Here is a 14,119-nt window from a genome sequence, read left to right on the forward strand (position 1 = left end):
AGCTCCCAATGAGACAGAGGAATATTAGAGTTGGGTAATGAAACATCACCTTATTGGGCACATGCTTGGGCATTCCTAACTTGGTTAGTTACTAAGTAAAGTTCCTTTTTCATCTAAGCTTGGAATAACAGTTTCCCTGTTGCATCAATGGAATATTTTCTATTTCTCATACTGGTCACTGTATGATCTGTCTGAAGGAGACTTCCATTTAGTGTTCAACTAGAAGTTGTTCTGTGCTGGATTATTTAGGACAGTGGTTCTTGAACTTTTTTTGATGTGTACCCGTCTCAAATTTACCAACTTTTTGCGTACCCTTCTAGTTTCGTTCTTAACTTCTCCTCTAATGACTACGTGTTTTGTAAATCATCATATTTGCCCTTTACAGATCGACGTATGTCTATTATATTTTTGTTTACCATTAATGTGATGAATGAGCTTGTTTGTTGGAGCATAGCACTTGTATGTTGAGAAATATATCAATGAACTCCTCCTCCCTGCAGAGAATCTGCAAACTGTTGTCTCACCTCTCAAGCCCCTCCTACCCACTCACTTCCTTGCAGTTCCACTTTACAATCCACCCTCTCCTCACTCATTCCCTTGCAGCCCTTGTTCCCAACACTGCAGTTTCCCTCCCATGCTAACCCACAAAATCTCTCTCACTGTCTTCCTCGATGACCCTCCCACAATCTCTTTCTCTCTCCCTTGCGACCCCCACAATCGCTCTCTTGCTGAATCCGGCAATCTATCTATCTCCCTCGCTGACTCCCACGATTAATCTCTTTCCCTTGCTGACCACTGCAATCCCCCCCTTTCCCTTGCTGACCCCTTCAACCCCTCTCCCTTACTGACTCCCCACAATCTCTCTTTCTTACCCTTGCTGAAGCCCGCAATCTCTCTTTCTCACCCAAACTGACCCCCGCAATCCTCCTCTCTCCCTCACTGACCCCGTAACCCTCCTCTCACACTTGCTGACCCCGGCAATCTCTCTCTCTCTTGGTGACCCCTGCAATCTCTTTCTGTCTCTTATGACCCCCACAATCCCCTCTCTGTCTCTTGGTGACCCCCGCAATCCCTCTCTGTCTCTGGGTGACCCCCGCAATCCCCCTCTGTCTCTTGGTAACCCCCGCAATCCCCCTCTGTCTCTTGGTGACCCTCGCAATCTCTCTTTCTCTCCCTCGATGAGCCCACAATCCTCCTCTCTCGCTCGCTGACCCCTGCAATCCCACTCTGTCTCTTGATAACCCCCGCAATCCCTCTCTGTCTTTTGGTAAGCCCCGTAATCCCTCTCTGTCTCTTGGTGAACCCCGCAATCCCTCTCTGTCTCTTGGTGACCCCCGCAATCCCCTTCTGTCTCTTGGTGATCCCCGGAATCCCTCTCTGTCTCTTGGTGACCCCCCGCAATCCCCCTCTGTCTCTTGGTGACCCTTGCAATCTCTCTTTCTCGCCCTCGATGAGCCCACAATCCTCCTCTCTCCCTCGCTGATCCCTGCAATCCCTCCCTGCCTCTTGGTGACCCCCGCAACCCTCTCTGCCTCTTGGTGACCCCCGCAATCCCTCTCTGTCTCTTGGTGACCCCCGCAATCCCTCTCTGTCTCTTGGTGACTCCGCAATCCCTCTCTGTCTCTTGGTGACTCCGCAATCCCCCTCTGTCTCTTGGTGACTCCTGCATTCCCTCTCTGCCTCTTGATGACCCCCGCAATTCCCCTCTGTCTCTTGGTGAGCCCCGCAATTCCCCTCTGTCTCTTGGTGAGCCCCGCAATCCCACTCTGTCTCTTGGTGAGCCCCGAAATCCCCCTCTGTCTCTTGGTGAGCCCCGCAATCCCCCTCTGTCTCTTGGTGAGCCCCGCAATCCCCCTCTGTCTCTTGGTGAGCCCCGCAATCCCCCTCTGTCTCTTGGTGAGCCCTGCAATCCCTCTCTGTCTCTAGGTGACCCCTGCCATCCCTCTCTGTCTCTAGGTGACCCCCGCAATCCCCTTCTGTCTCTTGGTGACCCCCACAATCCCTCTCTGTCTCTTGGTGACCCCCGCAATCCCCCTCTGTCTCTTGGTGACCCTCGCAATCTCTCTTTCTCTCCCTCGATGAACCCACAATCCTCCTCTCTCCCTCGCTGACCCCTGCAATCCCTCTCTGTCTCTTGGTGACCCCCGCAATCCCTCTCTGTCTGTTGGTGACCCCTGCAATCGCTCTCTGTCTCTTGGTGACCCCCGCGATCCCTCTCTGTCTCTTGGTGACCCCCGCAATCCCTCTCTGTCTCTTGGTGAACCCCGCAATCCCTCTCTGTCTCTTGGCGACGCCCGCAACCCCTCTCTGTCTCTTGGTGACGCCCGCAATCCCCTTCTGTCTCTTGATGACCCCTGCAATCCCTCTCTGTCTCTTGGTGACCCCCGCAATCCTCTTCTGTCTCTTGGTGACCCCCACAATTCCCCTCTGTCTCTTGGTGACACTTGCAATCTCTTTTTCTCTCCCTCGATGAGCCCACAATCCTCCTCTCTCCCTCACTGACCCCTGCAATCCCTCTCTGTCTCTTGGTAAACCCCGCAATCCCTCTCTGTCTCTTGGTGACCCCCGCAATCCCCCTCTGTCTCTTGGTGACCCTCGCAATCTCTCTTTCTCTCCCTCGATGAACCCACAATCCTCCTCTCTCCCTCGCTGACCCCTGCAATCCCTCTCTGTCTCTTGGTGACCCCCGCAATCCCTCTCTGTCTCTTGGTGACCCCCGCAATCGCTCTCTGTCTCTTGGTGACCCCCGCGATCCCTCTCTGTCTCTTGGTGACCCCCGCAATCCCTCTCTGTCTCTTGGTGACCCCCGCAATCCCTCTCTGTCTCTTGGCGACGCGCGCAACCCCTCTCTGTCTCTTGGTGACGCCCGCAATCCCCTTCTGTCTCTTGATGACCCCTGCAATCCCTCTCTGTCTCTTGGTGACCCCCGCAATCCTCTTCTGTCTCTTGGTGACCCCCACAATTCCCCTCTGTCTCTTGGTGACACTTGCAATCTCTCTTTCTCTCCCTCGATGAGCCCACAATCCTCCTCTCTCCCTCACTGACCCCTGCAATCCCTCTCTGTCTCTTGGTAAACCCCGCAATCCCTCTCTGTCTCTTGGTGACCCCCGCAATCCCTCTCTGTCTCTTGGTGACCCCCGCAATCCCCCTCTGTCTCTTGGTGAGCCCTGCAATCCCCCTCTGTCTCTTGGTGAGCCCCGCAATCCCCCTCTGTCTCTTGGTGAGCCCCGCAATCCCTCTCTGTCTCTTGGTGAGCCCCGCAATCCCCCTCTGTCTCTTGGTGAGCCCCACAATCCCCCTCTGTCTCTTGGTGAACCCCGCAATCCCTCTCTGTCTCTTGGTGACCCCACAATCCCCCTCTGTCTCTTGGTGACCCCGCAATCCCTCTCTGTCTCTTGGTGAACCCCGCAATCCCTCTCTGTCTCTTGGTGAACACCGCAATCCCTCTCTCTCTCTCTAGGTGACCCCTACAATCCCTCTCTGTCTCTATGTGACCCCTGCAATCCCTCTCCGTCTCGAGGTGACCCCCGCAATACCTCTCTGCCTGTTGGTGACCCCCGCAATCCCTCTCTGCCTGTTGGTGACCCCCGCAATCCCCTTTTGTCTCTTGGTGACCCCCGCAATCCCCTTTTGTCTCTTGGTGACCCCCGCAATCCCCTTTTGTCTCTTGGTGACCCCCGCAATCCCCTTTTGTCTCTTGGTGACCCCCGCAATCCCCTTTTGTCTCTTGGTGACCCCCGCAATCCCTCTCTGTCTCTTGGTGACCCCCGCAATCCCTCTCTGTCTCTTGGTGACCCCCGCAATCCCTCTCTGTCTCTTGGTGACCCCTGCAATCCCCCTCTGTCTCTTGGTGACCCTTGCAATCTCTCTGTCCCTCGATGAGCCCACAATCCTCCTCTCTCCCTCACTGACCCCTGCAATCCCTCTCTGTCTCTTGGTGACCCCCTCAATCCCTCTCTGTCTCTTGGTGACCCCCGCAATCCCTCTCTGTCTCTTGGTGACTCCGCAATCCCTCTCTGTCTCTTGGTGACTCCGCAATCCCCCTCTGTCTCTTGGTGACTCCTGCATTCCCTCTCTGTCTCTTGATGACCCCCGCAATTCCCCTCTGTCCCTTGGTGAGCCCCGCAATTCCCCTCTGTCTCTTGGTGAGCTCTGCAATCCCCCTCTGTCTCTTATTGAGCCCCGCAATCCCACTCTGTCTCTTGGTGAGACCCGCAATCCCCTTTTGTCTCTTGGTGACCCCCGCAATCCCCTTTTGTCTCTTGGTGACCCCCGCAATCCCTCTCTGTCTCTTGGTGACCCCTGCAATCCCCCTCTGTCTCTTGGTGACCCTTGCAATCTCTCTGTCCCTCGATGAGCCCACAATCCTCCTCTCTCCCTCACTGACCCCTGCAATCCCTCTCTGTCTCTTGGTGACCCCCTCAATCCCTCTCTGTCTCTTGGTGACCCCCGCAATCCCTCTCTGTCTCTTGGTGACTCCGCAATCCCTCTCTGTCTCTTGGTGACTCCGCAATCCCCCTCTGTCTCTTGGTGACTCCTGCATTCCCTCTCTGTCTCTTGATGACCCCCGCAATTCCCCTCTGTCCCTTGGTGAGCCCCGCAATTCCCCTCTGTCTCTTGGTGAGCTCTGCAATCCCCCTCTGTCTCTTATTGAGCCCCGCAATCCCACTCTGTCTCTTGGTGAGACCCGCAATCCCCCTCTGTCTCTTGGTGACCCCCGCAATCCCTCTCTGTCTCTTGCTGACCTCACAATCCCCCTCTGTCTCTTGGTGACCCCGCAATCCCTCTCTGTCTCTTGGTGACCCCTGCAATCCCCCTCTGTCCCTAGGTGACCCCTGCAATCCCTCTCTGTCTCTAGGTGACCCCTGCAATCCCTCTCTGTTTCTAGGTGACCCCTGCACTCCCTCTCTGTCTCTAGGTGACCCCTGCAATCCCCCTCTGTCTCTTGGTGACCCCCGCAATTCCCCTCTGTCTCTTGGTGACCCCCGCAATTCCCCTCTGTCTCTTGGTGAGCCCCGCAATTCCCCTCTGTCTCTTGGTGAGCCCCGCAATTCCCCTCTGTCTCTTGGTGAGCCCCGCAATCCCTCTCTGTCTCTAGGTGACCCCTGCAATCCCTCTCTATCTCTAGGTGACCCCTGCCATCCCTCTCTGTCTCTAGGTGACCCCCGCAATCCCCTTCTGTCTCTTGGTGACCCCCACAATCCCTCTCTGTCTCTTGGTGACCCCCGCAATTCCCCTCTGTCTCTTGGTGAGCCCCGCAATTCCCCTCTGTCTCTTGGTGAGCCCCGCAATTCCCCTCTGTCTCTTGGTGAGCCCCGCAATCCCTCTCTGTCTCTAGGTGACCCCTGCAATCCCTCTCTATCTCTAGGTGACCCCTGCCATCCCTCTCTGTCTCTAGGTGACCCCCGCAATCCCCTTCTGTCTCTTGGTGACCCCCACAATCCCTCTCTGTCTCTTGGTGACCCCCGCAATCCCCCTCTGTCTCTTGGTGACCCCCGCAATCCCCTTTTGTCTCTTGGTGACCCCCGCAATCCCCTTTTGTATCTTGGTGACCCCTGCAATCCCCTTTTGTCTCTTGGTGACCCCCGCAATACCTCTCTGTCTCTTGGTGACCCCCGCAATCCCTCTCTGTCTCTTGGTGACCCCCGCAATCCCTCTCTGTCTCTTGGTGACCCCTGCAATCCCCCTCTGTCTCTTGGTGACCCTTGCAATCTCTCTGTCCCTCGATGAGCCCACAATCCTCCTCTCTCCCTCACTGACCCCTGCAATCCCTCTCTGTCACTTGGTGACACCCTCAATCCCTCTCTGTCTCTTGGTGACCCCCGCAATCCCTCTCTGTCTCTTGGTGACTCCGCAATCCCTCTCTGTCTCTTGGTGACTCCGCAATCCCCCTCTGTCTCTTGGTGACTCCTGCATTCCCTCTCTGTCTCTTGATGACCCCCGCAATTCCCCTCTGTCCCTTGGTGAGCCCCGCAATTCCCCTCTGTCTCTTGGTGAGCTCTGCAATCCCCCTCTGTCTCTTGGTGACCCTCGCAATCTCTCTTTCTCTCCCTCGATGAGCCCACAATCCTCTTCTCTCCCTCACTGACCCCTGCTATCCCTCTCTGTTTCTTGGTGACCCCCGCAATCCCTCTCTGTCTCTTGGTGACCCCTGCAATCACTCTCTGTCTCTTGGTGAGCCCCCGCAATCCCTCTCTGTCTCTTGGTGACCCCCGCAATCCCTCTCTGTCTCTTGGTGACCCCCGCAATCCCTCTCTGTCTCTTGGTGACCCCCGCAATCCCTCTTTGTCTCTTGGTGACCCCTGCAATCCCCCTCTGTCTCTTGGTGACCCTTGCAATCTCACTGTCCCTCGTTGAGCCCACCACCCTCCTCTCTCCCTCACTGACCCCTGCAATCGCTCTCTGTCTCTTGGTGACTCTGCAATCCCTCTCTGTCTCTTGGTGACTCAGCAATCCCCCTCTGTCTCTTGGTGACCCCCGCAATCCCTCTCTGTCTCTTGCTGACCCCACAATCCCCCTCTGTCTCTTGGTGACCCCGCAATCCCTCTCTGTCTCTTGGTGACCCCTGCAATCCCCTTCTGTCTCTTGGTGACCCCCGCAATCCCCCTCTGTCTCTAGGTGACCCCTGCAATCCCTCTCTGTCTCTAGGTGACCCCTGCAATCCCTCTCTGTTTCTAGGTGACCCCTGCAATCCCTCTCTGTCTCTTGGTGACCCCCGCAATCCTCTTCAGTCTCTTGGTGACCCCCACAATTCCCCTCTGTCTCTTGGTGACACTTGCAATCTCTCTTTCTCTCCCTCGATGAGCCCACAATCCTCCTCTCTCCCTCACTGACCCCTGCAATCCCTCTCTGTCTCTTGGTAAACCCCGCAATCCCTCTCTGTCTCTTGGTGACCCCCGCAATCCCCCTCTGTCTCTTGGTGAGCCCTGCAATCCCCCTCTGTCTCTTGGTGAGCCCCGCAATCCCTCTCTGTCTCTTGGTGAGCCCCGCAATCCCTCTCTGTCTCTTGGTGAGACCCGCAATCCCCCTCTGTCTCTTGGTGAGCCCCACAATCCCCCTCTGTCTCTTGGTGAGCCCCGCAATCCCTCTCTGTCTCTTGGTGACCCCACAATCCCCCTCTGTCTCTTGGTGACCCCGCAATCCCTCTCTGTCTCTTGGTGAACCCCGCAATCCCTCTCTGTCTCATGGTGAACCCCGCAATCCCTCTCTCTCTCTAGGTGACCCCTACAATCCCTCTCTGTCTCTATGTGACCCCTGCAATCCCTCTCCGTGTCGAGGTGACCCCCGCAATCCCTCTCTGCCTGTTGGTGACCCCCGCAATCTCTCTCTGCCTCTTGGTGACCCCCGCAATCCCCTTTTGTCTCTTGGTGACCCCCGCAATCCCCTTTTGTCACTTGGTGACCCCCGCAATCCCCTTTTGTCTCTTGGTGACCCCCGCAATCCCCTTTTGTATCTTGGTGACACCCGCAATCCCCTTTTGTCTCTTGGTGACCCCCGCAATCCCTCTCTGTCTCTTGGTGACCGCCGCAATCCCTCTCTGTCTCTTGGTGAGCCCCGCAATCCCTCTCTGTCTCTTGGTGAGCCCCGCAATCCCTCTCTGTCTCTTGATGACCCCCGCAATCCCTCTCTGTCTCTTGGTGACCCCTGCAATCTCTCTGTCCCTCGATGAGCCCACAATCCTCCTCTCTCCCTCACTGACCCCTGCAATCCCCCTCTGTCTCTTGGTGACCCCCGCAATCCCTCTCTGTCTCTTGCTGACCTCACAATCCCCCTCTGTCTCTTGGTGACCCCGCAATCCCTCTCTGTCTCTTGGTGACCCCTGCAATGCCCCTCTGTCCCTAGGTGACCCCTGCAATCCCTCTCTGTCTCTAGGTGACCCCTGCAATCCCTCTCTGTTTCTAGGTGACCCCTGCACTCCCTCTCTGTCTCTAGGTGACCCCCGCAATCCCCCTCTGTCTCTTGGTGACCCCCACAATTCCCCTCTGTCTCTTGGTGAGCCCCGCAATTCCCCTCTGTCTCTTGGTGAGCCCCGCAATTCCCCTCTGTCTCTTGGTGAGCCCCCGCAATTCCCCTCTGTCTCTTGGTGAGCCCTGCAATCCCTCTCTGTCTCTAGGTGACCCCTGCAAACCCCTCTCTGTCTCTAGGTGACCCCTGCCATCCCTCTCTGTCTCTAGGTGAGACCCGCAATCCCCTTCTGTCTCTTGGTGACCCCCACAATCCCTCTCTGTCTCATGGTGACCCCCGCAATCCCCCTCTGTCTCTTGGTGACCCACGCAATCCCCCTCTGTCTCTTGGTGACCCCCGCAATCCCCCTCTGTCTCTTGGTGACCCTCGCAATCTCTCTTTCTCTCCCTCGATGAGCCCACAATCCTCTTCTCTCCCTCACTGACCCCTGCTATCCCTCTCTGTTTCTTGGTGACCCCCGCAATCCCTCTCTGTCTCTTGGTGACCCCTGCAATCGCTCTCTGTCTCTTGGTGACCCCCGCAATCCCTCTCTGTCTCTTGGTGACCCCCGCAATCCCTCTCTGTCTCTTGGTGACCCCCGCAATCCCTCTCTGTCTCTTGGTGACCCCCGCAATCCCTCTCTGTCTCTTGGTGACCCCTGCAATCCCCCTCTGTCTCTTGGTGACCCTTGCAATCTCACTGTCCCTCGTTGAGCCCACAATCCTCCTCTCTCCCTCACTGACCCCTGCAATCGCTCTCTGTCTCTTGGTGACTCTGCAATCCCTCTCTGTCTCTTGGTGACTCCGCAATCCCCCTCTGTCTCTTGGTGACCCCCGCAATCCCTCTCTGTCTCTTGCTGACCCCACAATCGCCCTCTGTCTCTTGGTGACCCCGCAATCCCTCTCTGTCTCTTGGTGACCCCTGCAATCCCCTTCTGTCTGTTGGTGACCCCCGCAATCCCCCTCTGTCTCTAGGTGACCCCTGCAATCCCTCTCTGTCTCTAGGTGACCCCTGCAATCCCTCTCTGTTTCTAGGTGACCCCTGCACTCCCTCTCTGTCTCTAGGTGACCCCCGCAATCCCCTTCTGTCTCTTGGTGACCCCCACAATCCCTCCCTGTCTCTTGGTGACCCCCGCAATCCCCCTCTGTCTCTTGGTGACCCTCGCAATCTCTCTTTCTCTCCCTCGATGAACCCACAATCCTCCTCTCTCCCTCGCTGACCCCTGCAATCCCTCTCTGTCTCTTGGTGACCCCCGCAATCCATCTCTGTCTCTTGGTGACCCCTGCAATCGCTCTCTGTCTCTTGGTGACCCCCGCGATCCCTCTCTGTCTCTTGGTGACCCCCGCAATCCCTCTCTGTCTCTTGGTGACCCCCGCAATCCCTCTCTGTCTCTTGGCGACGCCCGCAACCCCTCTCTGTCTCTTGGTGACGCCCGCAATCCCCTTCTGTCTCTTGATGACCCCTGCAATCCCTCTCTGTCTCTTGGTGACCCCCGCAATCCTCTTCTGTCTCTTGGTGACCCCCACAATTCCCCTCTGTCTCTTGGTGACACTTGCAATCTCTCTTTCTCTCCCTCGATGAGCCCACAATCCTCCTCTCTCCCTCACTGACCCCTGCAATCCCTCTCTGTCTCTTGGTAAACCCCGCAATCCCTCTCTGTCTCTTGGTGACCCCCGCAATCCCTCTCTGTCTCTTGGTGACCCCCGCAATCCCCCTCTGTCTCTGGGTGAGCCCTGCAATCCCCCTCTGTCTCTTGGTGAGCCCCACAATCCCTCTCTGTCTCTTGGTGAGCCCCGCAATCCCTCTCTGTCTCTTGGTGAGACCCGCAATCCCCCTCTGTCTCTTGGTGAGCCCCACAATCCCTCTCTGTCTCTTGGTGAACCCCGCAATCCCTCTCTGTCTCTTGGTGACCCCACAATCCCCCTCTGTCTCTTGGTGACCCCGCAATCCCTCTCTGTCTCTTGGTGAACCCCGCAATCCCTCTCTGTCTCTTGGTGAACACCGCAATCCCTCTCTCTCTCTCTAGGTGACCCCTACAATCCCTCTCTGTCTCTATGTGACCCCTGCAATCCCTCTCCGTCTCGAGGTGACCCCCGCAATACCTCTCTGCCTGTTGGTGACCCCCGCAATCCCTCTCTGCCTGTTGGTGACCCCCGCAATCCCCTTTTGTCTCTTGGTGACCCCCGCAATCCCCTTTTGTCTCTTGGTGACCCCCGCAATCCCCTTTTGTCTCTTGGTGACCCCCGCAATCCCCTTTTGTCTCTTGGTGACCCCCGCAATCCCCTTTTGTCTCTTGGTGACCCCCGCAATCCCCTTTTGTCTCTTGGTGACCCCCGCAATCCCTCTCTGTCTCTTGGTGACCCCCGCAATCCCTCTCTGTCTCTTGGTGACCACCGCAATCCCTCTCTGTCTCTTGGTGACCCCTGCAATCCCCCTCTGTCTCTTGGTGACCCTTGCAATCTCTCTGTCCCTCGATGAGCCCACAATCCTCCTCTCTCCCTCACTGACCCCTGCAATCCCTCTCTGTCTCTTGGTGACCCCCTCAATCCCTCTCTGTCTCTTGGTGACCCCCGCAATCCCTCTCTGTCTCTTGGTGACTCCGCAATCCCTCTCTGTCTCTTGGTGACTCCGCAATCCCCCTCTGTCTCTTGGTGACTCCTGCATTCCCTCTCTGTCTCTTGATGACCCCCGCAATTCCCCTCTGTCCCTTGGTGAGCCCCGCAATTCCCCTCTGTCTCTTGGTGAGCTCTGCAATCCCCCTCTGTCTCTTATTGAGCCCCGCAATCCCACTCTGTCTCTTGGTGAGACCCGCAATCCCCCTCTGTCTCTTGGTGACCCCCGCAATCCCTCTCTGTCTCTTGCTGACCTCACAATCCCCCTCTGTCTCTTGGTGACCCCGCAATCCCTCTCTGTCTCTTGGTGACCCCTGCAATCCCCCTCTGTCCCTAGGTGACCCCTGCAATCCCTCTCTGTCTCTAGGTGACCCCTGCAATCCCTCTCTGTTTCTAGGTGACCCCTGCACTCCCTCTCTGTCTCTAGGTGACCCCTGCAATCCCCCTCTGTCTCTTGGTGACCCCCGCAATTCCCCTCTGTCTCTTGGTGACCCCCGCAATTCCCCTCTGTCTCTTGGTGAGCCCCGCAATTCCCCCTCTGTCTCTTGGTGAGCCCCGCAATTCCCCTCTGTCTCTTGGTGAGCCCCGCAATCCCTCTCTGTCTCTAGGTGACCCCTGCAATCCCTCTCTATCTCTAGGTGACCCCTGCCATCCCTCTCTGTCTCTAGGTGACCCCCGCAATCCCCTTCTGTCTCTTGGTGACCCCCACAATCCCTCTCTGTCTCTTGGTGACCCCCGCAATCCCCCTCTGTCTCTTGGTGACCCCCGCAATCCCCTTTTGTCTCTTGGTGACCCCCGCAATCCCCTTTTGTATCTTGGTGACCCCTGCAATCCCCTTTTGTCTCTTGGTGACCCCCGCAATCCCTCTCTGTCTCTTGGTGACCCCCGCAATCCCTCTCTGTCTCTTGGTGACCCCCGCAATCCCTCTCTGTCTCTTGGTGACCCCTGCAATCCCCCTCTGTCTCTTGGTGACCCTTGCATTCTCTCTGTCCCTCGATGAGCCCACAATCCTCCTCTCTCCCTCACTGACCCCTGCAATCCCTCTCTGTCTCTTGGTGACCCCCTCAATCCCTCTCTGTCTCTTGGTGACCCCCGCAATCCCTCTCTGTCTCTTGGTGACTCCGCAATCCCTCTCTGTCTCTTGGTGACTCCGCAATCCCCCTCTGTCTCTTGGTGACTCCTGCATTCCCTCTCTGTCTCTTGATGACCCCCGCAATTCCCCACTGTCCCTTGGTGAGCCCCGCAATTCCCCTCTGTCTCTTGGTGAGCTCTGCAATCCCCCTCTGTCTCTTATTGAGCCCCGCAATCCACTCTGTCTCTCTGGTGAGACCCGCAATCCCCTCTGTCCTCATGGTGACCCCCGCAATCCCTCTCTGTCTCTTGCTGACCTCACAATCCCCCTCTGTCTCTTGGTGACCCCGCAATCCCTCTCTGTCTCTTGGTGACCCCTGCAATCCCCCTCTGTCCCTAGGTGACCCCTGCAATCCCTCTCTGTCTCTAGGTGACCCCTGCAATCCCTCTCTGTTTCTAGGTGACCCCTGCACTCCCTCTCTGTCTCTAGGTGACCCCTGCAATCCCCCTCTGTCTCTTGGTGACCCCCGCAATTCCCCTCTGTCTCTTGGTGACCCCCGCAATTCCCCTCTGTCTCTTGGTGAGCCCCGCAATTCCCCTCTGTCTCTTGGTGAGCCCCGCAATTCCCCTCTGTCTCTTGGTGAGCCCCGCAATCCCTCTCTGTCTCTAGGTGACCCCTGCAATCCCTCTCTATCTCTAGGTGACCCCTGCCATCCCTCTCTGTCTCTAGGTGACCCCCGCAATCCCCTTCTGTCTCTTGGTGACCCCCACAATCCCTCTCTGTCTCTTGGTGACCCCCGCAATTCCCCTCTGTCTCTTGGTGAGCCCCGCAATTCCCCTCTGTCTCTTGGTGAGCCCCGCAATTCCCCTCTGTCTCTTGGTGAGCCCCGCAATCCCTCTCTGTCTCTAGGTGACCCCTGCAATCCCTCTCTATCTCTAGGTGACCCCTGCCATCCCTCTCTGTCTCTAGGTGACCCCCGCAATCCCCTTCTGTCTCTTGGTGACCCCCACAATCCCTCTCTGTCTCTTGGTGACCCCCGCAATCCCCCTCTGTCTCTTGGTGACCCCCGCAATCCCCTTTTGTCTCTTGGTGACCCCCGCAATCCCCTTTTGTATCTTGGTGACCCCTGCAATCCCCTTTTGTCTCTTGGTGACCCCCGCAATCCCTCTCTGTCTCTTGGTGACCCCCGCAATCCCTCTCTGTCTCTTGGTGACCCCCGCAATCCCTCTCTGTCTCTTGGTGACCCCTGCAATCCCCCTCTGTCTCTTGGTGACCCTTGCAATCTCTCTGTCCCTCGATGAGCCCACAATCCTCCTCTCTCCCTCACTGACCCCTGCAATCCCTCTCTGTCACTTGGTGACACCCTCAATCCCTCTCTGTCTCTTGGTGACCCCCGCAATCCCTCTCTGTCTCTTGGTGACTCCGCAATCCCTCTCTGTCTCTTGGTGACTCCGCAATCCCCCTCTGTCTCTTGGTGACTCCTGCATTCCCTCTCTGTCTCTTGATGACCCCCGCAATTCCCCTCTGTCCCTTGGTGAGCCCCGCAATTCCCCTCTGTCTCTTGGTGAGCTCTGCAATCCCCCTCTGTCTCTTGGTGACCCTCGCAATCTCTCTTTCTCTCCCTCGATGAGCCCACAATCCTCTTCTCTCCCTCACTGACCCCTGCTATCCCTCTCTGTTTCTTGGTGACCCCCGCAATCCCTCTCTGTCTCTTGGTGACCCCTGCAATCGCTCTCTGTCTGTTGGTGACCCCCGCAATCCCTCTCTGTCTCTTGGTGACCCCCGCAATCCCTCTCTGTCTCTTGGTGACCCCCGCAATCCCTCTCTGTCTCTTGGTGACCCCCGCAATCCCTCTTTGTCTCTTGGTGACCCCTGCAATCCCCCTCTGTCTCTTGGTGACCCTTGCAATCTCACTGTCCCTCGTTGAGCCCACCACCCTCCTCTCTCCCTCACTGACCCCTGCAATCGCTCTCTGTCTCTTGGTGACTCTGCAATCCCTCTCTGTCTCTTGGTGACTCAGCAATCCCCCTCTGTCTCTTGGTGACCCCCGCAATCCCTCTCTGTCTCTTGCTGACCCCACAATCCCCCTCTGTCTCTTGGTGACCCCGCAATCCCTCTCTGTCTCTTGGTGACCCCTGCAATCCCCTTCTGTCTCTTGGTGACCCCCGCAATCCCCCTCTGTCTCTAGGTGACCCCTGCAATCCCTCTCTGTCTCTAGGTGACCCCTGCAATCCCTCTCTGTTTCTAGGTGACCCCTGCAATCCCTCTCTGTCTCTTGGTGACCCCCGCAATCCTCTTCAGTCTCTTGGTGACCCCCACAATTCCCCTCTGTCTCTTGGTGACACTTGCAATCTCTCTTTCTCTCCCTCGATGAGCCCACAATCCTCCTCTCTCCCTCACTGACCCCTGCAATCCCTCTCTGTCTCTTGGTAAACCCCGCAATCCCTCTCTGTCTCTTGGTGACCCCCGCAATCCCCCTCTGTCTCTTGGT

At 57.1% G+C, this 14,119-nt stretch overlaps 1 protein-coding gene across 4 annotated transcripts in view; it reads left to right on the forward strand.

The window, feature by feature from the left end:
- Positions 1-14,119, forward strand: part of myo6a (myosin VIa) — a 374,163-nt gene that overhangs the window by 244,481 nt on the left and 115,563 nt on the right. The gene's annotated exons all lie outside the window — the stretch shown is intronic.

The sequence above is a fragment of the Carcharodon carcharias genome, chromosome 2 (assembly GCF_017639515.1).
Source record: "Carcharodon carcharias isolate sCarCar2 chromosome 2, sCarCar2.pri, whole genome shotgun sequence".
Taxonomy (NCBI): domain Eukaryota; kingdom Metazoa; phylum Chordata; class Chondrichthyes; order Lamniformes; family Lamnidae; genus Carcharodon; species Carcharodon carcharias.